This window comes from Salminus brasiliensis, chromosome 11, assembly GCF_030463535.1.
Source record: "Salminus brasiliensis chromosome 11, fSalBra1.hap2, whole genome shotgun sequence".
In the NCBI taxonomy this organism is placed as follows: domain Eukaryota; kingdom Metazoa; phylum Chordata; class Actinopteri; order Characiformes; family Bryconidae; genus Salminus; species Salminus brasiliensis.
In genome coordinates this window covers 24,640,563-24,661,553 of record NC_132888.1, presented here as the reverse complement: position 1 = coordinate 24,661,553, position 20,991 = coordinate 24,640,563, and the positions used below count along the sequence as shown (strand labels likewise).

Below are 20,991 nucleotides of genomic sequence, written 5' to 3'. Positions count from 1 at the left end.
CATATTTGTTCAAAACCAAGAAAAAGCATTCCATTTCAACACATCAAAATTTACAACACAAAAGAGTTTCAACTACAAATTTGTGCAAAAGATGTAAATAACATGGAAATGTACGCTTTAATTGTTTGCAGGACTGGAAAAGCTTACAACACCTGGTATTCCCATTCAGTCTCCCATTCAAGTACTAACCAGGCCCAACCCTAGGTAGCTTCTGAGATCAGACGAGATCAGGCGTTCTAAGGGTGGAATGGCCGTAAGCAGAAGAACCTTGCAAACAAGAGGATTCAAATTTCATAGATAAGACCATATTTGTTCAAAACCAAGAAAAAGCATTCCATTTCAACACATCAAAATTTACAACACAAAAGAGTTTCAACTACAAATTTGTGCAAAAGATGTAAATAACATGGAAATGTAAGCTTTAATTGTTTGCAGGACTGGAAAAGCTTACAACACCTGGTATTCCCATTCAGTCTCCCATTCAAGTACTAACCAGGCCCAACCCTAGGTAGCTTCTGAGATCAGACGAGATCAGGCGTTCTAAGGGTGGAATGGCCGTAAGCAGAAGAACCTTGCAAACTAGAGGATTCAAATTTCATAGATAAGACCATATTTGTTTAAAACCAAGAAAAAGCATTCCATTTCAACACATCAACATTTACAACACAAAAGAGTTTCAAATACAAATTTGTGCAAAAGATGTAAATAACATGGAAATGTAAGCTTTAATTGTTTGCAGGACTGGAAAAGCTTACAACACCTGGTATTCCCATTCAGTCTCCCATTCAAGTACTAACAAGGCCCAACCCTAGGTAGCTTCTGAGATCAGACGAGATCAGGCGTTCTAAGGGTGGAATGGCCGTAAGCAGAAGAACCTTGCAAACTAGAGGATTCAAATTTCATAGCTAAGACCATATTTGTTCAAAACCAAGAAAAAGCATTCCATTTTAACACATCAACATTTACAACACAAAAGAGTTTCAACTACAAATTTGTGCAAAAGATGTAAATAACATGGAAATGTAAGCTTTAATTGTTTGCAGGACTGGAAAAGCTTACAACACCTGGTATTCCCATTCAGTCTCCCATTCAAGTACTAACCAGGCCCAACCCTAGCTAGCTTCTGAGATCAGACGAGATCAGGCGTTCTAAGGGTGGAATGGCCGTAAGCAGAAGAACCTTGCAAACTAGAGGATTCAAATTTCATAGATAAGACCATATTTGTTCAAAACCAAGAAAAAGCATTCCATTTCAACACATCAAAATTTACAACACAAAAGAGTTTCAACTACAAATTTGTGCAAAAGATGTAAATAACATGGAAATGTAAGCTTTAATTGTTTGCAGGACTGGAAAAGCTTACAACACCTGGTATTCCCATTCAGTCTCCCATTCAAGTACTAACCAGGCCCAACCCTAGGTAGCTTCTGAGATCAGACGAGATCAGGCGTTCTAAGGGTGGAATGGCCATAAGCAGAAGAACCTTGCAAACTAGAGGATTCAAATTTCATAGCTAAGACCATATTTGTTCAAAACCAAGAAAAAGCATTCCTTTTCAACACATCAAAATTTACAACACAAAAGAGTTTCAACTACAAATTTGTGCAAAAGATGTAAATTACATGGAAATGTAAGCTTTCTTTGTTTGCAGGATTGAAAAAGCTTACAACACCTGGTATTCCCATTCAGTCTCCCATTCAAGTACTAACCAGGCCCAACCCTAGCTAGCTTCTGAGATCAGACAAGATCAGGCATTATAAGGGTGGAATGGCCGTAAACAGAAGAACCCTTGTTAACTAGAGGATTCAAATTTCATAGATAAGACCATATTTGTTCAAAACCAAGAAAAAGCATTCCATTTCAACACATCAAAATTTACAACACAAAAGAGTTTCAACTACAAATTTGTGCAAAAGATGTAAATAACATGGAAATGTACGCTTTAATTGTTTGCAGGACTGGAAAAGCTTACAACACCTGGTATTCCCATTCAGTCTCCCATTCAAGTACTAACCAGGCCCAACCCTAGGTAGCTTCTGAGATCAGACGAGATCAGGCGTTCTAAGGGTGGAATGGCCGTAAGCAGAAGAACATTGCAAACAAGAGGATTCAAATTTCATAGATAAGACCATATTTGTTCAAAACCAAGAAAAAGCATTCCATTTCAACACATCAAAATTTACAACACAAAAGAGTTTCAACTACAAATTTGTGCAAAAGATGTAAATAACATGGAAATGTAAGCTTTAATTGTTTGCAGGACTGGAAAAGCTTACAACACCTGGTATTCCCATTCAGTCTCCCATTCAAGTACTAACCAGGCCCAACCCTAGGTAGCTTCTGAGATCAGACGAGATCAGGCGTTCTAAGGGTGGAATGGCCGTAAGCAGAAGAACCTTGCAAACTAGAGGATTCAAATTTCATAGATAAGACCATATTTGTTTAAAACCAAGAAAAAGCATTCCATTTCAACACATCAACATTTACAACACAAAAGAGTTTCAAATACAAATTTGTGCAAAAGATGTAAATAACATGGAAATGTAAGCTTTAATTGTTTGCAGGACTGGAAAAGCTTACAACACCTGGTATTCCCATTCAGTCTCCCATTCAAGTACTAACAAGGCCCAACCCTAGGTAGCTTCTGAGATCAGACGAGATCAGGCGTTCTAAGGGTGGAATGGCCGTAAGCAGAAGAACCTTGCAAACTAGAGGATTCAAATTTCATAGCTAAGACCATATTTGTTCAAAACCAAGAAAAAGCATTCCATTTTAACACATCAACATTTACAACACAAAAGAGTTTCAACTACAAATTTGTGCAAAAGATGTAAATAACATGGAAATGTAAGCTTTAATTGTTTGCAGGACTGGAAAAGCTTACAACACCTGGTATTCCCATTCAGTCTCCCATTCAAGTACTAACCAGGCCCAACCCTAGCTAGCTTCTGAGATCAGACGAGATCAGGCGTTCTAAGGGTGGAATGGCCGTAAGCAGAAGAACCTTGCAAACTAGAGGATTCAAATTTCATAGATAAGACCATATTTGTTCAAAACCAAGAAAAAGCATTCCATTTCAACACATCAAAATTTACAACACAAAAGAGTTTCAACTACAAATTTGTGCAAAAGATGTAAATAACATGGAAATGTAAGCTTTAATTGTTTGCAGGACTGGAAAAGCTTACAACACCTGGTATTCCCATTCAGTCTCCCATTCAAGTACTAACCAGGCCCAACCCTAGGTAGCTTCTGAGATCAGACGAGATCAGGCGTTCTAAGGGTGGAATGGCCGTAAGCAGAAGAACCTTGCAAACTAGAGGATTCAAATTTCATAGCTAAGACCATATTTGTTCAAAACCAAGAAAAAGCATTCCATTTTAACACATCAACATTTACAACACAAAAGAGTTTCAACTACAAATTTGTGCAAAAGATGTAAATAACATGGAAATGTAAGCTTTCTTTCTTTGCAGGATTGAAAAAGCTTACTACACCTGGTATTCCCATTCAGTCTCCCATTCAAGTACTAACCAGGCCCAACCCTAGCTAGCTTCTGAGATCAGACAAGATCAGGCGTTCTAAGGGTGGAATGGCCGTAAGCAGAAGAACTTTGTTAACTAGAGGATTCAAATTTCATAGATAAGACCATATTTGTTCAAAACCAAGAAAAAGCATTCCATTTCAACACATCAAAATTTACAACACAAAAGAGTTTCAACTACAAATTTGTGCAAAAGATGTAAATAACATGGAAATGTAAGCTTTAATTGTTTGCAGGACTGGAAAAGCTTACAACACCTGGTATTCCCATTCAGTCTCCCATTCAAGTACTAACCAGGCCCAACCCTAGGTAGCTTCTGAGATCAGACGAGATCAGGCGTTCTAAGGGTGGAATGGCCGTAAGCAGAAGAACCTTGCAAACTAGAGGATTCAAATTTCATAGATAAGACCATATTTGTTCAAAACCAAGAAAAAGCATTCCATTTCAACACATCAAAATTTACAACACAAAAGAGTTTCAACTACAAATTTGTGCAAAAGATGTAAATAACATGGAAATGTAAGCTTTAATTGTTTGCAGGACTGGAAAAGCTTACAACACCTGGTATTCCCATTCAGTCTCCCATTCAAGTACTAACCAGGCCCAACCCTAGGTAGCTTCTGAGATCAGACGAGATCAGGCGTTCTAAGGGTGGAATGGCCGTAAGCAGAAGAACCTTGCAAACTAGAGGATTCAAATTTCATAGATAAGACCATATTTGTTCAAAACCAATAAAAAGCATTCCATTTCAACACATCAAAATGTACAACACAAAAGAGTTTCAACTACAAATTTGTGCAAAAGATGTAAATAACATGGAAATGTAAGCTTTAATTGTTTGCAGGACTGGAAAAGCTTACAACACCTGGTATTCCCATTCAGTCTCCCATTCAAGTACTAACCAGGCCCAACCCTAGGTAGCTTCTGAGATCAGACGAGATCAGGCGTTCTAAGGGTGGAATGGCCGTAAGCAGAAGAACCTTGCAAACTAGAGGATTCAAATTTCATAGATAAGACCATATTTGTTCAAAACCAAGAAAAAGCATTCCATTTCAACACATCAAAATTTACAACAAAAAAGAGTTTCAACTACAAATTTGTGCAAAAGATGTAAATAACATGGAAATGTAAGCTTTAATTGTTTGCAGGACTGCAAAAGCTTACAACACCTGGTATTCCCATTCAGTCTCCCATTCAAGTACTAACCAGGCCCAACCCTAGGTAGCTTCTGAGATCAGACGTTCTAAGGGTGGAATGGCCGTATGCAGAAGAACCTTGCAAACTAGAGGATTCAAATTTCATAGATAAGACCATATTTGTTCAAAACCAAGAAAAAGCATTCCATTTCAACACATCAAAATTTACAACACAAAAGAGCTTCAACTACAAATTTGTGCAAAAGATGTAAATAACATGGAAATGTAAGCTTTAATTGTTTGCAGGACTGGAAAAGCTTACAACACCTGGTATTCCCATTCAGTCTCCCATTCAAGTACTAACCAGGCCCAACCCTAGGTAGCTTCTGAGATCAGACGAGATCAGGCGTTCTAAGGGTGGAATGGCCGTAAGCAGAAGAACCTTGCAAACTAGAGGATTCAAATTTCATAGATAAGACCATATTTGTTCAAAACCAAGAAAAAGCATTCCATTTCAACACATCAAAATTTACAACAAAAAAGAGTTTCAACTACAAATTTGTGTAAAAGATGTAAATAACATGGAAATGTAAGCTTTAATTGTTTGCAGGACTGGAAAAGCTTACAACACCTGATATTCCCATTCAGTCTCCCATTCAAGTACTAACCAGGCCCAACCCTAGGTAGCTTCTGAGATCAGACGAGATCAGGCGTTCTAAGGGTGGAATGGCCGCAAGCAGAAGAACCTTGCAAACTAGAGGATTCAAATTTCATAGATAAGACCATATTTGTTCAAAACCAAGAAAAAGCATTCCATTTCAACACATCAAAATTTACATCACAAAAGAGTTTCAACTACAAATGTGTGCAAAAGATGTAAATAACATGGAAATGTAAGCTTTAATTGTTTGCAGGACTGGAAAAGCTTACAACACCTGGTATTCCCATTCAGTCTCCCTTTCAAGTACTAACCAGGCCCAACCCTAGGTAGCTTCTGAGATCAGACGAGATCAGGCGTTCTAAGGGTGGAATGGCCGTAAGCAGAAGAACCTTGCAAACTAGAGGATTCAAATTTCATAGATAAGACCATATTTGTTCAAAACCAAGAAAAAGCATTCCATTTCAACACATCAAAATTTACAACACAAAAGAGTTTCAACTACAAATTTGTGCAAAAGATGTAAATAACATGGAAATGTAAGCTTTAATTGTTTGCAGGACTGGAAAAGCTTACAACACCTGGTATTCCCATTCAGTCTCCCATTCAAGTACTAACCAGGCCCAACCCTAGGTAGCTTCTGAGATCAGACGAGATCAGGCGTTCTAAGGGTGGAATGTCCGTAAGCAGAAGAACCTTGCAAACTAGAGGATTCAAATTTCATAGCTAAGACCATATTTGTTCAAAACCAAGAAAAAGCATTCCATTTCAACACATCAAAATTTACAACACAAAAGAGTTTCAACTACAAATTTGTGCAAAAGATGTAAATAACATGGAAATGTAAGCTTTAATTGTTTGCAGGACTGGAAAAGCTTACAACACCTGGTATTCCCATTCAGTCTCCCATTCAAGTACTAACCAGGCCCAACCCTAGGTAGCTTCTGAGATCAGACGAGATCAGGCGTTCTAAGGGTGGAATGACCGTAAGCAGAAGAACCTTGCAAACTAGAGGATTCAAATTTCATAGATAAGACCATATTTGTTCAAAACCAAGAAAAAGCATTCCATTTCAACACATCAAAATTTACAACACAAAAGAGTTTCAACTACAAATTTGTGCAAAAGATGTAAATAACATGGAAATGTAAGCTTTAATTGTTTGCAGGACTGGAAAAGCTTACAACACCTGGTATTCCCATTCAGTCTCCCATTCAAGTACTAACCAGGCCCAACCCTAGGTAGCTTCTGAGATCAGACGAGATAAGGCGTTCTAAGGGTGGAATGGCCGTAAGCAGAAGAACCTTGCAAACTAGAGGATTCAAATTTCATAGCTAAGACCATATTTGTTCAAAACCAAGAAAAAGCATTCCATTTTAACACATCAACATTTACAACACAAAAGAGTTTCAACTACAAATTTGTGCAAAAGATGTAAATAACATGGAAATGTAAGCTTTCTTTGTTTGCAGGATTGAAAAAGCTTACAACACCTGGTATTTCCATTCAGTCTCCCATTCAAGTACTAACCAGGCCCAACCCTAGCTAGCTTCTGAGATCAGACAAGATCAGGCATTCTAAGGGTGGAATAGCCGTAAGCAGAAGAACCTTGTTAACTAGAGGATTCAAATTTCATAGATAAGACCATATTTGTTCAAAACCAAGAAAAAGCATTCCATTTCAACACATCAAAATTTACAACACAAAAGAGTTTCAACTACAAATTTGTGCAAAAGATGTAAATAACATGGAAATGTAAGCTTTAATTGTTTGCAGGACTGGAAAAGCTTACAACACCTGGTATTCCCATTCAGTCTCCCATTCAAGTACTAACCAAGCCCAACCCTAGGTAGCTTCTGAGATCAGACGAGATCAGGCGTTCTAAGGGTGGAATGGCCGTAAGCAGAAGAACCTTGCAAACTAGAGGATTCAAATTTCATAGCTAAGACCATATTTGTTCAAAACCAAGAAAAAGCATTCCATTTTAACACATCAACATTTACAACACAAAAGAGTTTCAACTACAAATTTGTGCAAAAGATGTAAATAACATGGAAATGTAAGCTTTCTTTGTTTGCAGGATTGAAAAAGCTTACAACACCTGGTATTCCCATTCAGTCTCCCATTCAAGTACTAACCAGGCCCAACCCTAGCTAGCTTCTGAGATCAGACAAGATCAGGCATTCTAAGGGTGGAATGGCCGTAAGCAGAAGAACCTTGTTAACTAGAGGATTCAAATTTCATAGATAAGACCATATTTGTTCAAAACCAAGAAAAAGCATTCCATTTCAACACATCAAAATTTACAACACAAAAGAGTTTCAACTACAAATTTGTGCAAAAGATGTAAATAACATGGAAATGTAAGCTTTAATTGTTTGCAGGACTGGAAAAGCTTACAACACCTGGTATTCCCATTCAGTCTCCCATTCAAGTACTAACCAGGCCCAACCCTAGGTAGCTTCTGAGATCAGACGAGATCAGGCGTTCTAAGGGTGGAATGGCCGTAAGCAGAAGAACCATGCAAACTAGAGGATTCAAATTTCATAGATAAGACCATATTTGTTCAAAACCAAGAAAAAGCATTCCATTTCAACACATCAAAATTTACAACACAAAAGAGTTTCAACTACAAATTTGTGCAAAAGATGTAAATATCATGGAAATGTAAGCTTTAATTGTTTGCAGGACTGCAAAAGCTTACAACACCTGGTATTCCCATTCAGTCTCCCATTCAAGTACTAACCAGGCCCAACCCTAGGTAGCTTCTGAGATCAGACGAGATCAGGCGTTCTAAGGGTTGAATGGCCGTAAGCAGAAGAACCTTGCAAACTAGAGGATTCAAATTTCATAGCTAAGACCATATTTGTTCAAAACCAAGAAAAAGCATTCCATTTCAACACATCAAAATTTACAACACAAAAGAGTTTCAACTACAAATTTGTGCAAAAGATGTAAATAACATGGCAATGTAAGCTTTAATTGTTTGCAGGACTGGAAAAGCTTACAACACCTGGTATTCCCATTCAGTCTCCCATTCAAGTATTAACCAGGCCCAACCCTAGGTAGCTTCTGAGATCAGACGAGATCAGGCGTTCTAAGGGTGGAATGGCCGTAAGCAGAAGAACCTTGCAAACTAGAGGATTCAAATTTCATAGCTAAGACCATATTTGTTCAAAACCAAGAAAAAGCATTCCATTTTAACACATCAACATTTACAACACAAAAGAGTTTCAACTCCAAATTTGTGCAAAAGATGTAAATAACATGGAAATGTAAGCTTTCTTTGTTTGCAGGATTGAAAATGCTTACAACACCTGGTATTCCCATTCAGTCTCCCATTCAAGTACTAACCAGGCCCAACCCTAGCTAGCTTCTGAGATCAGACGAGATCAGGCGTTCTAAGGGTGGAATGGCCGTAAGCAGAAGAACCTTGCAAACTAGAGGATTCAAATTTCATAGCTAAGACCATATTTGTTCAAAACCAAGAAAAAGCATTCCATTTTAACACATCAACATTTACAACACAAAAGAGTTTCAACTACAAATTTGTGCAAAAGATGTAAATAACATGGAAATGTAAGCTTTCTTTGTTTGCAGGATTGAAAAAGCTTACAACACCTGGTATTCCCATTCAGTCTCCCATTCAAGTACTAACCAGGCCCAACCCTAGCTAGCTTCTGAGATCAGACAAGATCAGGCATTCTAAGGGTGGAATGGCCATAAGCAGAAGAACCTTGTTAACTAGAGGATTCAAATTTCATAGATAAGACCATATTTGTTCAAAACCAAGAAAAAGCATTCCATTTCAACACATCAAAATTTACAACACAAAAGAGTTTCAACTACAAATTTGTGCAAAAGATGTAAATAACATGGAAATGTAAGCTTTAATTGTTTGCAGGACTGGAAAAGCTTACAACACCTGGTATTCCCATTCAGTCTCCCATTCAAGTACTAACCAGGCCCAACCCTAGGTAGCTTCTGAGATCAGACGAGATCAGGCGTTCTAAGGGTGGAATGGCCATAAGCAGAAGAACCTTGCAAACTAGAGGATTCAAATTTCATAGATAAGACCATATTTGTTCAAAACCAAGAAAAAGCATTCAATTTCAACACATCAAAATTTACAACACAAAAGAGTTTCAACTACAAATTTGTGCAAAAGATGTAAATAACATGGAAATGTAAGCTTTAATTGTTTGCAGGACTGGAAAAGCTTACAACACCTGGTATTCCCTTTCAGTCTCCCATTCAAGTACTAACCAGGCCCAACCCTAGGTAGCTTCTGAGATCAGACGAGATCAGGCCTTCTAAGGGTGGAATGGCCGTAAGCAGAAGAACCTTGCAAACTAGAGGATTCAAATTTCATAGATAAGACCATATTTGTTCAAAACCAAGAAAAAGCATTCCATTTCAACACATCAAAATTTACAACACAAAAGAGTTTCAACTACAAATTTGTGCAAAAGATGTAAATAACATGGAAATGTAAGCTTTAATTGTTTGCAGGACTGGAAAAGCTTACAACACCTGGTATTCCCATTCAGTCTCCCATTCAAGTACTAACCAGGCCCAACCCTAGGTAGCTTCTGAGATCAGACGAGATCAGGCGCTCTAAGGGTGGAATGGCCGTAAGCAGAAGAACCTTGCAAACTAGAGGATTCAAATTTCATAGCTAAGACCATATTTGTTCAAAACCAAGAAAAAGCATTCCATTTCAACACATCAAAATTTACAACACAAAAGAGTTTCAACTACAAATTTGTGCAAAAGATGTAAATAACATGGAAATGTAAGCTTTAATTGTTTGCAGGACTGGAAAAGCTTACAACACCTGGTATTCCCATTCAGTCTCCCATTCAAGTACTAACCAGGCCCAACCCTAGCTAGCTTCTGAGATCAGACGAGATCAGGCGTTCTAAGGGTGGAACGGCCGTAAGCAGAAGAACCTTGCAAACTAGAGGATTCAAATTTCATAGCTAAGACCATATTTGTTCAAAACCAAGAAAAAGCATTCCATTTTAACACATCAACATTTACAACACAAAAGAGTTTCAACTACAAATTTGTGCAAAAGATGTAAATAACATGGAAATGTAAGCTTTCTTTGTTTGCAGGGTTGAAAAAGCTTACAACACCTGGTATTCCCATTCACTCTCCCATTCAAGTACTAACCAGGCCCAACCCTAGCTAGCTTCTGAGATCAGACAAGATCAGGCATTCTAAGGGTGGAATGGCCGTAAGCAGAAGAACCTTGTTAACTAGAGGATTCAAATTTCATAGATAAGACCATATTTGTTCAAAACCAAGAAAAAGCATTCCATTTCAACACATCAAAATTTACAACACAAAAGAGTTTCAACTACAAATTTGTGCAAAAGATGTAAATAACATGGAAATGTAAGCTTTAATTGTTTGCAGGACTGGAAAAGCTTACAACACCTGGTATTCCCATTCAGTCTCCCATTCAAGTACTAACCAGGCCCAACCCTAGGTAGCTTTTGAGATCAGACGAGATCAGGCGTTCTAAGGGTGGAATGGCCGTAAGCAGAAGAACCTTGCAAACTAGAGGATTCAAATTTCATAGCTAAGACCATATTTGTTCAAAACCAAGAAAAAGCATTCCATTTTAACACATCAACATTTACAACACAAAAGAGTTTCAACTACAAATTTGTGCAAAAGATGTAAATAACATGGAAATGTAAGCTTTCTTTGTTTGCAGGATTGAAAAAGCTTACAACACCTGGTATTCCCATTCAGTCTCCCATTCAAGTACTAACCAGGCCCAACCCTAGCTAGCTTCTGAGATCAGACAAGATCAGGCATTCTAAGGGTGGAATGGCCGTAAGCAGAAGAACCTTGTTAACTAGAGGATTCAAATTTCATAGATAAGACCATATTTGTTCAAAACCAAGAAAAAGCATTCCATTTCAACACATCAAAATTTACAACACAAAAGAGTTTCAACTACAAATTTGTGCAAAAGATGTAAATAACATGGAAATGTAAGCTTTAATTGTTTGCAGGACTGGAAATGCTTACAACACCTGGTATTCCCATTCAGTCTCCCATTCAAGTACTAACCAGGCCCAACCCTAGGTAGCTTTTGAGATCAGACGAGATCAGGCGTTCTAAGGGTGGAATGGCCGTAAGCAGAAGAACCTTGCAAACTAGAGGATTCAAATTTCATAGATAAGACCATATTTGTTCAAAACCAAGAAAAAGCATTCCATTTCAACACATCAAAATTTACAACACAAAAGAGTTTCAACTACAAATTTGTGCAAAAGATGTAAATAACATGGAAATGTAAGCTTTAATTGTTTGCAGGACTGGAAAAGCTTACAACACCTGGTATTCCCATTCAGTCTCCCATTCAAGTACTAACCAGGCCCAACCCTAGGTAGCTTCTGAGATCAGACGAGATCAGGCGTTCTAAGGGTGGAATGGCCGTAAGCCGAAGAACCTTGCAAACTAGAGGATTCAAATTTCATAGATAAGACCATATTTGTTCAAAACCAAGAAAAAGCATTCCATTTCAACACATCAAAATTTACAACACAAAAGAGTTTCAACTACAAATTTGTGCAAAAGATGTAAATAACATGGAAATGTAAGCTTTAATTGTTTGCAGGACTGGAAAAGCTTACAACACCTGGTATTCCCATTCAGTCTCCCATTCAAGTACTAACCAGGCCCAACCCTAGGTAGATTCTGAGATCAGACGAGATTAGGCGTTCTAAGGGTGGAATGGCCGTAAGCAGAAGAACCTTGCAAACTAGAGGATTCAAATTTCATAGCTAAGACCATATTTGTTCAAAACCAAGAAAAAGCATTCCATTTCAACACATCAACATTTACAACACAAAAGAGTTTCAACTACAAATTTGTGCAAAAGATGTAAATAACATGGAAATGTAAGCTTTCTTTGTTTGCAGGATTGAAAAAGCTTACAACACCTGGTATTCCCATTCAGTCTCCCATTCAAGTACTAACCAGGCCCAACCCTTGCTAGCTTCTGAGATCAGACAAGATCAGGCATTCTAAGGGTGGAATGGCCGTAAGCAGAAGAAACTTGTTAACTAGAGGATTCAAATTTCATAGATAAGACCATATTTGTTCAAAACCAAGAAAAAGCATTCCATTTCAACACATCAAAATTTACAACACAAAAGAGTTTCAACTACAAATTTGTGCAAAAGATGTAAATAACATGGAAATGTAAGCTTTAATTGTTTGCAGGACTGGAAAAGCTTACAACACCTGGTATTCCCATTCAGTCTCCCATTCAAGTACTAACCAGGCCCAACCCTAGGTAGCTTCTGAGATCAGACGAGATCAGGCGTTCTAAGGGTGGAATGGCCGTAAGCAGAAGAACCTTGCAAACTAGAGGATTCAAATTTCATAGATAAGACCATATTTGTTCAAAACCAAGAAAAAGCATTCTGTTTCAACACATCAAAATTTACAACACAAAAGAGTTTCAACTACAAATTTGTGCAAAAGATGTAAATAACATGGAAATGTAAGCTTTAATTGTTTGCAGGACTGGAAAAGCTTACAACACCTGGTATTCCCATTCAGTCTCCCATTCAAGTACTAACCAGGCCCAACCCTAGGTAGCTTCTGAGATCAGACGAGAGCAGGCGTTCTAAGGGTGGAATGGCCGTAAGCAGAAGAACCTTGCAAACTAGAGGATTGAAATTTCATAGATAAGACCATATTTGTTCAAAACCAAGAAAAAGCATTCCATTTCAACACATCAAAATTTACAACACAAAAGAGTTTCAACTACAAATTTGTGCAAAAGATGTAAATAACATGGAAATGTAAGCTTTAATTGTTTGCAGGACTGGAAAAGCTTACAACACCTGGTATTCCCAGACAGTCTCCCATTCAAGTACTAACCAGGCCCAACCCTAGATAGCTTCTGAGATCAGACTAGATCAGGCGATCTAAGGGTGGAATGGCCGTAAGCAGAAGAACCTTGCAAACTAGAGGATTCAAATTTCATAGCTAAGACCATATTTGTTCAAAACCAAGAAAAAGCATTCCATTTTAACACATCAACATTTACAACACAAAAGAGTTTCAACTACAAATTTGTGCAAAAGATGTAAATAACATGGAAATGTAAGCTTTCTTTGTTTGCAGGATTGAAAAAGCTTACAACACCTGGTATTCCCATTTAGTCTCCCATTCAAGTACTAACCAGGCCCAAACCTAGCTAGCTTCTGAGATCAGACAAGATCAGGCATTCTAAGGGTGGAATGGCCTTAAGGAGAAGAACCTTGCAAACTAGAGGATTCAAATTTCATAGATAAGACCATATTTGTTCAAAACCAAGAAAAAGCATTCCATTTCAACACATCAAAATTTACAACACAAAAGAGTTTCAACTACAAATTTGTGCAAAAGATGTAAATAACATGGAAATGTAAGCTTTAATTGTTTGCAGGACTGGAAAAGCTTACAACACCTGGTATTCCCATTCAGTCTCCCATTCAAGTACTAACCAGGCCCAACACTAGGTAGCTTCTGAGATCAGACGAGATCAGGCGTTCTAAGGGTGGAATGGCCGTAAGCAGAAGAACCTTGCAAACTAGAGGATTCAAATTTCATAGATAAGACCATATTTGTTCAAAACCAAGAAAAAGCATTCCGTTTCAACACATCAAAATTTACAACACAAAAGAGTTTCAACTACAAATTTGTGCAAAAGATGTAAATAACATGGAAATGTAAGCTTTAATTGTTTGCAGGACTGGAAAAGCTTACAACACCTGGTATTCCCATTCAGTCTCCCATTCAAGTACTAACCAGGCCCAACCCTAGGTAGCTTCTGAGATCAGACGAGAGCAGGCGTTCTAAGGGTGGAATGGCCGTAAGCAGAAGAACCTTGCAAACTAGAGGATTGAAATTTCATAGATAAGACCATATTTGTTCAAAACCAAGAAAAAGCATTCCATTTCAACACATCAAAATTTACAACACAAAAGAGTTTCAACTACAAATTTGTGCAAAAGATGTAAATAACATGGAAATGTAAGCTTTAATTGTTTGCAGGACTGGAAAAGCTTACAACACCTGGTATTCCCAGACAGTCTCCCATTCAAGTACTAACCAGGCCCAACCCTAGATAGCTTCTGAGATCAGACTAGATCAGGCGATCTAAGGGTGGAATGGCCGTAAGCAGAAGAACCTTGCAAACTAGAGGATTCAAATTTCATAGCTAAGACCATATTTGTTCAAAACCAAGAAAAAGCATTCCATTTTAACACATCAACATTTACAACACAAAAGAGTTTCAACTACAAATTTGTGCAAAAGATGTAAATAACATGGAAATGTAAGCTTTCTTTGTTTGCAGGATTGAAAAAGCTTACAACACCTGGTATTCCCATTTAGTCTCCCATTCAAGTACTAACCAGGCCCAAACCTAGCTAGCTTCTGAGATCAGACAAGATCAGGCATTCTAAGGGTGGAATGGCCTTAAACAGAAGAACCTTGCAAACTAGAGGATTCAAATTTCATAGATAAGACCATATTTGTTCAAAACCAAGAAAAAGCATTCCATTTCAACACATCAAAATTTACAACACAAAAGAGTTTCAACTACAAATTTGTGCAAAAGATGTAAATAACATGGAAATGTAAGCTTTCTTTGTTTGCAGGATTAAAAAGCTTACAACACCTGGTATTCCCATTCAGTCTCCCATTCAAGTACTAACCAGGCCCAACCCTAGCTAGCTTCTGAGATCAGACAAGATCAGGCATTCTAAGGGTGGAATGGCCGTAAGCAGAAGAACCTTGTTAACTAGAGGATTCAAATTTCATAGATAAGACCATATTTGTTCAAAACCAAGAAAAAGCATTCCATTTTAACACATCAACATTTACAACACAAAAGAGTTTCAACTACAAATTTGTGCAAAAGATGTAAATAACATGGAAATGTAAGCTATCTTTGTTTACAGGATTGAAAAAGCTTACAACACCTGGTATTCCCATTCAGTCTCCCATTCAAGTACTAACCAGGCTCAACCCTAGCTAGCTTCTGAGATCAGACAAGATCAGGAATTCTAAGGGTGGAATGGCCGTAAGCAGAAGAACCTTGTTAACTAGAGGATTCAAATTTCATAGATAAGACCATATTTGTTCAAAACCAGGAAAACGCATTCCATTTCAACACATCAAAATTTACAACACAAAAGAGTTTCAACTACAAATTTGTGCAAAAGATGTAAATAACATGGAAATGTAAGCTTTAATTGTTTGCAGGACTGGAAAAGCTTACAACACCTGGTATTCCCATTCAGTCTCCCATTCAAGTACTAACCAGGCCCAACACTAGGTAGCTTCTGAGATCAGACGAGATCAGGCGTTCTAAGGGTGGAATGGCCGTAAGCAGAAGAACCTTGCAAACTAGAGGATTCAAATTTCATAGATAAGACCATATTTGTTCAAAACCAAGAAAAAGCATTCCATTTTAACACATCAACATTTACAACACAAAAGAGTTTCAACTACAAATTTGTGCAAAAGATGTAAATAACATGGAAATGTAAGCTTTCATTGTTTGCAGGATTGAAAAAGCTTACAACACCTGGTATTCCCAGACAGTCTCCCATTCAAGTACTAACCAGGCTAAACCCTAGGTAGCTTCTGAGATCAGACAAGATCAGGCGTTCTAAGAGTGGAATGGCCGTAAGCAGAAGAATCGTGCAAACTAGAGAATTCAAATTTCATAGCTAAGACCATATTTGTTCAAAACCAAGAAAAAGCATTCCATTTCAACACATCAAAATTTACAACACAAAAGAGTTTCAACTATAAATTTGTGCAAAAGATGTAAATAACATGGAAATGTAAGCTTTAATTGTTTGCAGGACTGGAAAAGCTTACAACACCTGGTATTCCCAGACAGTCTCCCATTCAAGTACTAACCAGGCCCAACCCTAGGCAGCTTCTGAGATCAGACGAGATCAGGCGTTCTAAGGGTGGAATGGCCGTATGCAGAAGAACCTTGCAAACTAGAGGATTCAAATTTCATAGCTAAGACCATATTTGTTCAAAACCAAGAAAAAGCATTCCATTTTAACACATCAACATTTACAACACAAAAGAGTTTCAACTACAAATTTGTGCAAAAGATGTAAATAACATGGAAATGTAAGCTTTCTTTGTTTGCAGGATTGAAAAAGCTTACAACACCTGGTATTCCCATTCAGTCTCCCATTCAAGTACTAACCAGGCCCAAACCTATCTAGCTTCTGAGATCAGACAAGATCAGGCATTCTAAAGGTAGAATGGCCATAAGCAGAAGAACCTTGCAAACTAGAGGATTCAAATTTCATAGATAAGACCATATTTGTTCAAAACCAAGAAAAAGCATTCCATTTCAACACATCAAAATTTACAACACAAAAGAGTTTCAACTACAAATTTGTGCAAAAGATGTAAATAATATGGAAATGTAAGCTTTAATTGTTTGCAGGACTGGAAAAGCTTACAACACCTGGTATTCCCAGACAATCTCCCATTCAAGTACTAACCAGGCCCAACCCTAGGTAGCTTCTGAGATCAGACGAGATCAGGCGATCTAAGGGTGGAATGGCCGTAAGCAGAAGAACCTTGCAAACTAGAGGATTCAAATTTCATAGCTAAGACCATATTTGTTTAAAACCAAGAAAAAGCATTCCATTTCAACACATCAACATTTACAACACAAAAGAGTTTCAACTGCAAATTTGTGCAAAATATGTAAATAACATGGAAATGTAAGCATTAATTGTTTGCAGGACTGGAAAAGCTTACAACACCTTGTATTCCCATTCAGTCTCCCATTCAAGTACTAACCAGGCCCAACCCTAGGTAGCTTCTGAAATCAGACGAGATCAGGCGATCTAAGGGTGGAATGGCCGTAAACAGAAGAACCTTGCAAACTAGAGGATTCAAATTTCATAGCTAAGACCATATTTGTTTAAAACCAAGAAAAAGCATTCCATTTTAACACATCAACATTTACAACACAAAAGAGTTTCAACTGCAAATTTGTGCAAAATATGTAAATAACATGGAAATGTAAGCTTTAATTGTTTGCAGGACTGGAAAAGCTTACAACACCTTGTATTCCCATTCAGTCTCCCATTCAAGTACTAACCAGGCCCAACCCTAGGTAGCTTCTGAGATCAGACGAGATCAGGCGATCTAAGGGTGGAATGGCCGTAAGCAGAAGAACCTTGCAAACTAGAGGATTCAAATTTCATAGATAAGACCATATTTGTTTAAAACCAAGAAAAAGCATTCCATTTCAACACATCAAAATTTACAACACAAAAGAGTTTCAACTACAAATTTGTGCAAAAGATGTAAATAACATGGAAATGTAAGCTTTAATTGTTTGCAGGACTGGAAAAGCTTACAACACCTGGTATTCCCATCCAGTCTCCCATTCAAGTACTAACCAGGCCCAACCCTAGATAGCTTCTGAGATCAGACGAGATCAGACGATCTAAGGGTGGAATGGCCGTAAGCAGAAGAACCTTGCAAACTAGAGGATTCAAATTTCATAGCTAAGACCATATTTGTTCAAAACCAAGAAAAAGCATTCCATTTTAACACATCAACATTTACAACACAAAAGAGTTTCAACTACAAATTTGTGCAAAAGATGTAAATAATATGGAAATGTAAGCTTTCTTTGTTTGCAGGATTGAAAAAGCTTACAACACCTGGTATTCCCATTCAGTCTCCCATTCAAGTACTAACCAGGCCCAACCCTAGGTAGCTTCTGAGATCAGACGAGATCAGGTGTTCTAAGGGTGGAACGGCCGTAAGCAGAAGAACCTTGCAAACTAGAGGATTCAAATTTCATAGATAAGACCATATTTGTTTAAAACCAAGAAAAAGCATTCCATTTCAACACATCAAAATTTACAACACAAAAGAGTTTCAACTACAAATTTGTGCAAAAGATGTAAATAACATGGAAATGTAAGCTTTAATTGTTTGCAGGACTGGAAAAGCTTACAACACCTGGTATTCCCAGACAGTCTCCCATTCAAGTACTAACCAGGCCCAACTCTAGATAGCTTCTGAGATCAGACTAGATCAGGCGATCTAAGGGTGGAATGGCCGTAAGCAGAAGAACCTTGCAAACTAGAGGATTCAAATTTCATAGCTAAGACCATATTTGTTCAAAACCAAGAAAAAGCATTCCATTTCAACACATCAAAATTTACATCACAAAAGAGTTTCAACTACAAATTTGTGCAAAAGATGTAAATAACATGGAAATGTAAGCTTTAATTGTTTGCAGGACTGGAAAAGTTTACAACACCTGGTATTCCCACACAGTCTCCCATTCATGTACTAACCAGGCCCAACCCTAGGTAGCTTCTGAGATCAGACGAGATCAGGCAATCTAAGGGTGGAATGGCCGTAAGCAGAAGAACCTTGCAAACTAGAGGATTCAAATTTCATAGATAAGACCATATTTGTTTAAAACCAAGAAAAAGCATTCCATTTTAACACATCAACATTTACAACACAAAAGAGTTTCAACTACAAATTTGTGCAAAATATGTAAATAACATGGAAATGTAAGCTTTAATTGTTTGCAGGACTGGAAAAGCTTACAACACCTGGTATTCCCATTCAGTCTCCCATTCAAGTACTAACCAGGCCCAACCCTAGGTAGCTTCTGAGATCAGACGAGATCAGGCGATCTAAGGGTGGAATGGCCATAAGCAGAAGAACCTTGCAAACTAGAGGATTCAAATTTCATAGATAAGACCATATTTGTTTAAAACCAAGAAAAAGCATTCCATTTCAACACATCAAAATTTACAACACAAAAGAGTTTCAACTACAAATTTGTGCAAAAGATGTAAATAACATGGAAATGTAAGCTTTAATTGTTTGCAGGACTGGAAAAGCTTACAACACCTGGTATTCCCACACAGTCTCCCATTCATGTACTAACCAGGCCCAACCCTAGGTAGCTTCTGAGATCAGACGAGATCAGGCAATCTAAGGGTGGAATGGCCGTAAGCAGAAGAACCTTGCAAACTAGAGGATTCAAATTTCATAGATAAGACCATATTTGTTTAAAACCAAGAAAAAGCATTCCATTTTAACACATCAACATTTACAACACAAAAGATTTTCAACTACAAATTTGTGCAAAATATGTAAATAACATGGAAATGTAAGCTTTAATTGTTTGCAGGACTGGAAAAGCTTACAACACCTGGTATTTCCATTCAGTCTCCCATTCAAGTACTAACCAGGCCCAACCCTAGGTAGCTTCTGAGATCAGACGAGATCAGGCGATCTAAGGGTGGAATGGCCGTAAGCAGAAGAACCTTGCAAACTAGAGGATTCAAATTTTATAGATAAGACCATATTTGTTTAAAACCAAGAAAAAGCATTCCATTTCAACACATCAAAATTTACAACACAAAAGAGTTTCAACTACAAATTTGTGCAAAAGATGTAAATAACATGGAAATGTAAGCTTTAATTGTTTGCAGGACTGGAAAAGCTTACAACACCTGGTATTCCCATCCAGTCTCCCATTCAAGTACTAACCAGGCCCAACCCTAGATAGCTTCTGAGATCAGACGAGATCAGGCGATCTAAGGGTGGAATGGCCGTAAGCAGAAGAACCTTGCAAACTAGAGGATTCAAATTTCATAGCTAAGACCATATTTGTTCAAAACCAAGAAAAAGCATTCCATTTTAACACATCAACATTTACAACACAAAAGAGTTTCAACTACAAATTTGTGCAAAAGATGTAAATAACATGGAAATGTAAGCTTTAATTGTTTGCAGGACTGGAAAAGCTTACAACACCTGGTATTCCCAGACAGTCTCCCATTCAAGTACTAACCAGGCCCAACCCTAGGTAGCTTCTGAGATCAGACGAGATCAGGCGATCTAAGGGTGGAATGGCCGTAAGCAGAAGAACCTTGCAAACTAGAGGATTCAAATTTCATAGCTAAGACCATATTTGTTCAAAATCAAGAAAAAGCATTCCATTTCAACACATCAACATTTACAACACAAAAGAGTTTCAAATACAAATTTGTGCAAAAGATGAAAAAAAAATGGAAATGTAAGCTTTCTTTGTTTGCAGGACTGGAAAAGCTTACAACACCTGGTATTCCCATTCAGTCTCCCATTTAAGTACTAACCAGGCCCACCCCTAGGTAGCTTCTGAGATCAGACAAGATCAGGCATTCTAAGGGTAGAATGGCCGTGAGCAGAAGAACCTTGCAAACTAGAAGATTCAAATTTTATAGATAAGACCATATTTGTTCAAAATCAAGAAAAAGTATTCTATTTTAACACATCAAAATTTACAACACAAAAGAGTTTCAACTACAAATTTGTGCAAAAGATGTAAATACATGGAAATGTAAGCTTTAATTGTTTGCAGGACTGGAAAAGCTTACAACACCTGGTATTCCCATTCAGTCTTCCATTCAAGTACTAACCAGGCCCAACCCTAGGTAGCTTCTGAGATCAGACGAGATCAGGCGTTCTAAGGGTGGAATGGCCGTAAGCAGAAGAACCTTGCAAACTAGAGGATTCAAATTTCATAGATAAGACCATATTTGTTTAAAACCAAGAAAAAG

The 20,991-nt window shown here is 37.7% G+C and overlaps 67 pseudogenes; all 67 read right to left on the bottom strand.

The window, feature by feature from the left end:
• Nucleotides 1-140: 140 nt before the first annotated feature.
• LOC140568340 (5S ribosomal RNA) lies at nucleotides 141-259 on the bottom strand (annotated as a pseudogene).
• Nucleotides 260-444: 185 nt separating this feature from the next.
• On the bottom strand, nucleotides 445-563 carry LOC140568328 (5S ribosomal RNA; annotated as a pseudogene).
• A 185-nt stretch (nucleotides 564-748) lies between these two features.
• Nucleotides 749-867, bottom strand: LOC140572751 (5S ribosomal RNA; annotated as a pseudogene).
• Nucleotides 868-1,052: 185 nt separating this feature from the next.
• On the bottom strand, nucleotides 1,053-1,171 carry LOC140567087 (5S ribosomal RNA; annotated as a pseudogene).
• A 185-nt stretch (nucleotides 1,172-1,356) lies between these two features.
• Nucleotides 1,357-1,475, bottom strand: LOC140570376 (5S ribosomal RNA; annotated as a pseudogene).
• A 185-nt stretch (nucleotides 1,476-1,660) lies between these two features.
• Nucleotides 1,661-1,779, bottom strand: LOC140565984 (5S ribosomal RNA; annotated as a pseudogene).
• Nucleotides 1,780-1,965: 186 nt separating this feature from the next.
• On the bottom strand, nucleotides 1,966-2,084 carry LOC140568316 (5S ribosomal RNA; annotated as a pseudogene).
• Nucleotides 2,085-2,269: 185 nt separating this feature from the next.
• Nucleotides 2,270-2,388, bottom strand: LOC140568305 (5S ribosomal RNA; annotated as a pseudogene).
• Nucleotides 2,389-2,573: 185 nt separating this feature from the next.
• On the bottom strand, nucleotides 2,574-2,692 carry LOC140572750 (5S ribosomal RNA; annotated as a pseudogene).
• A 185-nt stretch (nucleotides 2,693-2,877) lies between these two features.
• LOC140567075 (5S ribosomal RNA) lies at nucleotides 2,878-2,996 on the bottom strand (annotated as a pseudogene).
• A 185-nt stretch (nucleotides 2,997-3,181) lies between these two features.
• LOC140568293 (5S ribosomal RNA) lies at nucleotides 3,182-3,300 on the bottom strand (annotated as a pseudogene).
• A 185-nt stretch (nucleotides 3,301-3,485) lies between these two features.
• On the bottom strand, nucleotides 3,486-3,604 carry LOC140566658 (5S ribosomal RNA; annotated as a pseudogene).
• A 185-nt stretch (nucleotides 3,605-3,789) lies between these two features.
• LOC140568282 (5S ribosomal RNA) lies at nucleotides 3,790-3,908 on the bottom strand (annotated as a pseudogene).
• A 185-nt stretch (nucleotides 3,909-4,093) lies between these two features.
• LOC140568271 (5S ribosomal RNA) lies at nucleotides 4,094-4,212 on the bottom strand (annotated as a pseudogene).
• A 185-nt stretch (nucleotides 4,213-4,397) lies between these two features.
• Nucleotides 4,398-4,516, bottom strand: LOC140568260 (5S ribosomal RNA; annotated as a pseudogene).
• A 479-nt stretch (nucleotides 4,517-4,995) lies between these two features.
• On the bottom strand, nucleotides 4,996-5,114 carry LOC140568248 (5S ribosomal RNA; annotated as a pseudogene).
• A 185-nt stretch (nucleotides 5,115-5,299) lies between these two features.
• LOC140571763 (5S ribosomal RNA) lies at nucleotides 5,300-5,418 on the bottom strand (annotated as a pseudogene).
• A 185-nt stretch (nucleotides 5,419-5,603) lies between these two features.
• Nucleotides 5,604-5,722, bottom strand: LOC140571465 (5S ribosomal RNA; annotated as a pseudogene).
• A 185-nt stretch (nucleotides 5,723-5,907) lies between these two features.
• LOC140572277 (5S ribosomal RNA) lies at nucleotides 5,908-6,026 on the bottom strand (annotated as a pseudogene).
• Nucleotides 6,027-6,211: 185 nt separating this feature from the next.
• On the bottom strand, nucleotides 6,212-6,330 carry LOC140570176 (5S ribosomal RNA; annotated as a pseudogene).
• Nucleotides 6,331-6,515: 185 nt separating this feature from the next.
• On the bottom strand, nucleotides 6,516-6,634 carry LOC140573442 (5S ribosomal RNA; annotated as a pseudogene).
• Nucleotides 6,635-6,819: 185 nt separating this feature from the next.
• Nucleotides 6,820-6,938, bottom strand: LOC140567602 (5S ribosomal RNA; annotated as a pseudogene).
• A 185-nt stretch (nucleotides 6,939-7,123) lies between these two features.
• On the bottom strand, nucleotides 7,124-7,242 carry LOC140571161 (5S ribosomal RNA; annotated as a pseudogene).
• A 185-nt stretch (nucleotides 7,243-7,427) lies between these two features.
• On the bottom strand, nucleotides 7,428-7,546 carry LOC140573183 (5S ribosomal RNA; annotated as a pseudogene).
• A 185-nt stretch (nucleotides 7,547-7,731) lies between these two features.
• LOC140568237 (5S ribosomal RNA) lies at nucleotides 7,732-7,850 on the bottom strand (annotated as a pseudogene).
• A 185-nt stretch (nucleotides 7,851-8,035) lies between these two features.
• LOC140572977 (5S ribosomal RNA) lies at nucleotides 8,036-8,154 on the bottom strand (annotated as a pseudogene).
• Nucleotides 8,155-8,339: 185 nt separating this feature from the next.
• LOC140571990 (5S ribosomal RNA) lies at nucleotides 8,340-8,458 on the bottom strand (annotated as a pseudogene).
• A 185-nt stretch (nucleotides 8,459-8,643) lies between these two features.
• Nucleotides 8,644-8,762, bottom strand: LOC140570073 (5S ribosomal RNA; annotated as a pseudogene).
• Nucleotides 8,763-8,947: 185 nt separating this feature from the next.
• Nucleotides 8,948-9,066, bottom strand: LOC140566484 (5S ribosomal RNA; annotated as a pseudogene).
• Nucleotides 9,067-9,251: 185 nt separating this feature from the next.
• On the bottom strand, nucleotides 9,252-9,370 carry LOC140570374 (5S ribosomal RNA; annotated as a pseudogene).
• A 185-nt stretch (nucleotides 9,371-9,555) lies between these two features.
• Nucleotides 9,556-9,674, bottom strand: LOC140566477 (5S ribosomal RNA; annotated as a pseudogene).
• A 185-nt stretch (nucleotides 9,675-9,859) lies between these two features.
• On the bottom strand, nucleotides 9,860-9,978 carry LOC140573037 (5S ribosomal RNA; annotated as a pseudogene).
• Nucleotides 9,979-10,163: 185 nt separating this feature from the next.
• Nucleotides 10,164-10,282, bottom strand: LOC140571373 (5S ribosomal RNA; annotated as a pseudogene).
• A 185-nt stretch (nucleotides 10,283-10,467) lies between these two features.
• Nucleotides 10,468-10,586, bottom strand: LOC140567676 (5S ribosomal RNA; annotated as a pseudogene).
• A 185-nt stretch (nucleotides 10,587-10,771) lies between these two features.
• Nucleotides 10,772-10,890, bottom strand: LOC140571471 (5S ribosomal RNA; annotated as a pseudogene).
• Nucleotides 10,891-11,075: 185 nt separating this feature from the next.
• LOC140573182 (5S ribosomal RNA) lies at nucleotides 11,076-11,194 on the bottom strand (annotated as a pseudogene).
• Nucleotides 11,195-11,379: 185 nt separating this feature from the next.
• On the bottom strand, nucleotides 11,380-11,498 carry LOC140571915 (5S ribosomal RNA; annotated as a pseudogene).
• A 185-nt stretch (nucleotides 11,499-11,683) lies between these two features.
• LOC140568224 (5S ribosomal RNA) lies at nucleotides 11,684-11,802 on the bottom strand (annotated as a pseudogene).
• A 185-nt stretch (nucleotides 11,803-11,987) lies between these two features.
• LOC140567351 (5S ribosomal RNA) lies at nucleotides 11,988-12,106 on the bottom strand (annotated as a pseudogene).
• A 185-nt stretch (nucleotides 12,107-12,291) lies between these two features.
• Nucleotides 12,292-12,410, bottom strand: LOC140571926 (5S ribosomal RNA; annotated as a pseudogene).
• Nucleotides 12,411-12,595: 185 nt separating this feature from the next.
• On the bottom strand, nucleotides 12,596-12,714 carry LOC140568213 (5S ribosomal RNA; annotated as a pseudogene).
• Nucleotides 12,715-12,899: 185 nt separating this feature from the next.
• On the bottom strand, nucleotides 12,900-13,018 carry LOC140572781 (5S ribosomal RNA; annotated as a pseudogene).
• Nucleotides 13,019-13,203: 185 nt separating this feature from the next.
• Nucleotides 13,204-13,322, bottom strand: LOC140572453 (5S ribosomal RNA; annotated as a pseudogene).
• A 489-nt stretch (nucleotides 13,323-13,811) lies between these two features.
• Nucleotides 13,812-13,930, bottom strand: LOC140572211 (5S ribosomal RNA; annotated as a pseudogene).
• A 185-nt stretch (nucleotides 13,931-14,115) lies between these two features.
• On the bottom strand, nucleotides 14,116-14,234 carry LOC140572780 (5S ribosomal RNA; annotated as a pseudogene).
• Nucleotides 14,235-14,419: 185 nt separating this feature from the next.
• Nucleotides 14,420-14,538, bottom strand: LOC140572452 (5S ribosomal RNA; annotated as a pseudogene).
• A 185-nt stretch (nucleotides 14,539-14,723) lies between these two features.
• LOC140568396 (5S ribosomal RNA) lies at nucleotides 14,724-14,842 on the bottom strand (annotated as a pseudogene).
• Nucleotides 14,843-15,026: 184 nt separating this feature from the next.
• LOC140573180 (5S ribosomal RNA) lies at nucleotides 15,027-15,145 on the bottom strand (annotated as a pseudogene).
• A 185-nt stretch (nucleotides 15,146-15,330) lies between these two features.
• LOC140567494 (5S ribosomal RNA) lies at nucleotides 15,331-15,449 on the bottom strand (annotated as a pseudogene).
• Nucleotides 15,450-15,634: 185 nt separating this feature from the next.
• Nucleotides 15,635-15,753, bottom strand: LOC140572210 (5S ribosomal RNA; annotated as a pseudogene).
• A 185-nt stretch (nucleotides 15,754-15,938) lies between these two features.
• On the bottom strand, nucleotides 15,939-16,057 carry LOC140568090 (5S ribosomal RNA; annotated as a pseudogene).
• Nucleotides 16,058-16,242: 185 nt separating this feature from the next.
• Nucleotides 16,243-16,361, bottom strand: LOC140573282 (5S ribosomal RNA; annotated as a pseudogene).
• Nucleotides 16,362-16,546: 185 nt separating this feature from the next.
• On the bottom strand, nucleotides 16,547-16,665 carry LOC140568133 (5S ribosomal RNA; annotated as a pseudogene).
• Nucleotides 16,666-16,850: 185 nt separating this feature from the next.
• LOC140571475 (5S ribosomal RNA) lies at nucleotides 16,851-16,969 on the bottom strand (annotated as a pseudogene).
• Nucleotides 16,970-17,154: 185 nt separating this feature from the next.
• Nucleotides 17,155-17,273, bottom strand: LOC140567818 (5S ribosomal RNA; annotated as a pseudogene).
• Nucleotides 17,274-17,458: 185 nt separating this feature from the next.
• Nucleotides 17,459-17,577, bottom strand: LOC140566524 (5S ribosomal RNA; annotated as a pseudogene).
• Nucleotides 17,578-17,762: 185 nt separating this feature from the next.
• LOC140572758 (5S ribosomal RNA) lies at nucleotides 17,763-17,881 on the bottom strand (annotated as a pseudogene).
• A 185-nt stretch (nucleotides 17,882-18,066) lies between these two features.
• LOC140570262 (5S ribosomal RNA) lies at nucleotides 18,067-18,185 on the bottom strand (annotated as a pseudogene).
• A 185-nt stretch (nucleotides 18,186-18,370) lies between these two features.
• Nucleotides 18,371-18,489, bottom strand: LOC140566829 (5S ribosomal RNA; annotated as a pseudogene).
• A 185-nt stretch (nucleotides 18,490-18,674) lies between these two features.
• On the bottom strand, nucleotides 18,675-18,793 carry LOC140567184 (5S ribosomal RNA; annotated as a pseudogene).
• A 185-nt stretch (nucleotides 18,794-18,978) lies between these two features.
• Nucleotides 18,979-19,097, bottom strand: LOC140571717 (5S ribosomal RNA; annotated as a pseudogene).
• Nucleotides 19,098-19,282: 185 nt separating this feature from the next.
• Nucleotides 19,283-19,401, bottom strand: LOC140566008 (5S ribosomal RNA; annotated as a pseudogene).
• Nucleotides 19,402-19,586: 185 nt separating this feature from the next.
• LOC140573032 (5S ribosomal RNA) lies at nucleotides 19,587-19,705 on the bottom strand (annotated as a pseudogene).
• A 185-nt stretch (nucleotides 19,706-19,890) lies between these two features.
• Nucleotides 19,891-20,009, bottom strand: LOC140571144 (5S ribosomal RNA; annotated as a pseudogene).
• Nucleotides 20,010-20,194: 185 nt separating this feature from the next.
• Nucleotides 20,195-20,313, bottom strand: LOC140568531 (5S ribosomal RNA; annotated as a pseudogene).
• Nucleotides 20,314-20,498: 185 nt separating this feature from the next.
• On the bottom strand, nucleotides 20,499-20,617 carry LOC140568272 (5S ribosomal RNA; annotated as a pseudogene).
• A 184-nt stretch (nucleotides 20,618-20,801) lies between these two features.
• Nucleotides 20,802-20,920, bottom strand: LOC140571443 (5S ribosomal RNA; annotated as a pseudogene).
• Nucleotides 20,921-20,991: the final 71 nt, after the last annotated feature.